The sequence below is a fragment of the Arachis stenosperma genome, chromosome 10, assembly GCF_014773155.1.
Source record: "Arachis stenosperma cultivar V10309 chromosome 10, arast.V10309.gnm1.PFL2, whole genome shotgun sequence".
NCBI classification, from domain to species: domain Eukaryota; kingdom Viridiplantae; phylum Streptophyta; class Magnoliopsida; order Fabales; family Fabaceae; genus Arachis; species Arachis stenosperma.
The window spans coordinates 23,416,074-23,418,730 of NC_080386.1; the positions used below are offsets into that span (position 1 = coordinate 23,416,074).

The 2,657-nt window shown below is 31.2% G+C and overlaps 1 pseudogene; it reads right to left on the reverse strand.

Moving 5' to 3' along the window:
- Positions 1–1,461: 1,461 nt before the first annotated feature.
- On the reverse strand, positions 1,462–2,363 carry LOC130954409 (transcription elongation factor 1 homolog; annotated as a pseudogene).
- Positions 2,364–2,657: the final 294 nt, after the last annotated feature.

The following is a 2,657-nucleotide window of genomic DNA, read 5'->3' on the forward strand; positions in this document are numbered from 1 at the left end:
AATTCATTTATAACCCATTAAAATTTGAAGTTATTGAGTGAAAATATAAATAATTAAAAAATAAATAAATATAAAAATTATTTATCTATTTATTTTCACTTGTATGCACACAAGTTTTTCGTCAACCAACTAAGAGTATGTCACAAATTTTAACTCATTCTAATCTCAAGGGCTTATTTTAATTTAATATGCTAACTGCTAAATATTTGAATTACAGCTTTTTTTTTTAAAGGAGTGCTACATATATAACAAGTCATTTTGTCTTACAAATCTTATAAATTGGGCCAAATCCAACATGCGCGTCACTGAACTATCTTCGCGTGTTTCATCTTCGTTTTCTTTCTCGAGTTTTTTATCAAATTTGTTCAATTTTCTTCGTGCGTTTTTTCTTTGCCTTCGATCTCCTTCTGTTTTTTTCGATTTTCATGGTTTTTGAAATCAAGTTTTGAAATTGTTTTGAAGATGATGAAACTTCAGAAATACACCCGAACGATTATAAAAATACACTCAAACGATTACAGAAATACATTCAAAGGATTACAGAAATACACCCAAACAGTTACAGAAATAAACCAAACGATTACAGAAATACACCAAAAGGATTACAGAAATATACCCAAATAATTTAAAAAATACACCTAAAAGAATTAAGAAATACACCCAATATAGGAGGGAGACAATATATTTCTTCTTGAAATCTTTTAATGTTTTGCTAGTTAAGGATGAGGTCTATGGTAGAGACAATCTAGAAAAAAATCTAGAAGAACAGTAAAACAGTACATTGAATAATGTTTTTTCGTTTTTTCTGGTGATTTTGACGAAGGAAAAAAAGAAAATGAAAAGAGGAGAAGAAACTTCAATAAAAAAAGAAGGAGGAAGGAGTGGTGTTGATGACGACGATAACGAGAGAGAAAAATTAGGAAAAAGAAGAAGAAGAGACACGGAGAAAGAAGAAGAAAAAAAAAGTAAAAACGGCGTGAGTATTAAATAACTTGTATGAAAAAATGTTTGTACGTGGAGAATAAATTTTTTTTTAAAACTGTGGTAAATGTTCAAAAAAAAAATGTCACGTGTCCTTACTTATAACTACAAAAAAAAATCTAAAAAGGTTTGTATAACATTTATACAAAGAAGATCTATATACTAGAATGATCTTTAATTTATATAGCCAATCTCATTCAAAAGACAAGGATAATACTGAAAACCTCGTCCGTAATGATACACTTTTAGAACTACGTTTTATTAAACAATCGTAACATGTAAGACCTTGTCTTAATGGGAAACATAATTAGTTATTTGCGCATTGAAAATTGACACGAGACAAACGCACATTGCAATAGCAATTATTCTCATTGTTTTAGTGTACATCTAGTTTTACAAACTCTATTAAAGACTAAAGAGTAATATATAGGTAGCTGCACCAGTAGGAGCTGACATAAATACAGAATTTTCGATCCACTACTAAGCTCCATCATCTTCCGGGTTGTTCACCCGTTCACATTCATCAATCCATTCACTATATCTGCATTGTTCAAATGAAGCTTCTTGAGTCAATCAAGTGGTTGTGTTTGTAAGACAAAGCGAAGAAATTTGCTATAGAAATATTTAACTTACATGTCTATTGGTTCAGATAAAGCTGCAAAAGACAACAAACATTCTAGGATCGTCAGCAGATTTAAAAAACAAACTTGAATATGAGTTCAGATGATCGGTTAAAACTTTGATGTTTTCAGAAACAAACCTGTGACAGTAGTGCTAAAGCTCTCTTGGCAAAATCCTGGAAGAAGCTTCCCCTATCAAGTTCTTCATATCACTGTTCAAAAGAATCCCAACAATTAATCCTCCAAGGAAATACGAAGCATGGAATCCTCTACAAACGCTAAATGAAATCGCTTACATTCGACATTCGACACTGCTGAAAGGACAGCTGAAGACAGTGTCAAGCTTATTCATTCACTTCTTTGGAGGTGGCTTTGCTGATGATTTCCTCTTTCCCATTGTTCAAATCCTGATTTTTACACAAAATTAAAGCTAGAAACTTCAATCAATCTTTCAAAAACTTGATTTTTTTTTACAACATTATTCAAACTATCTAACCACCAAAATTCAAGATCTATTTTAATTCCCCTCCAGAAAACACATTATTAAACCTAAAAGGTTGAAAATTGAAACTTGTTCATTCAATGAACCCTAGAATGCACATATTGAATCAATGATCCGAATCTATAAGTACAAGCAATGGAAAGGACAGGAAAGCATGATGAAAGGAAAACCTAAGCGAAAAGGGAATAGATAACATACAGAAGTGGAAGACGAAACAAGTTCTCGCAGGCAATGAAAGAGAAAGAGAGCGTGAATAGTAGCTAACAAGTGCATATCAGTCAATCACTATTGGACCACAAGTTCACTCTCATGGAAGTTTATATTGGACTTTAAAATAAGTGAATCTGATTTGTAAGAGAATGGTTCTTTAATATCGTCTTTCACATGGAGAAGTGAATCTTATTTACATGAAATTAATTTATTTTTCAACAGATTAATGGACCAAGGCAACCAGGTAAGTACACCAAGTACTTGCCACCCTTGAAATTCTTTCAATATTATTACGGGTTTGTTTAAGATTTTTTTAAATGATATTTTTAAAAAAAATCTATAAA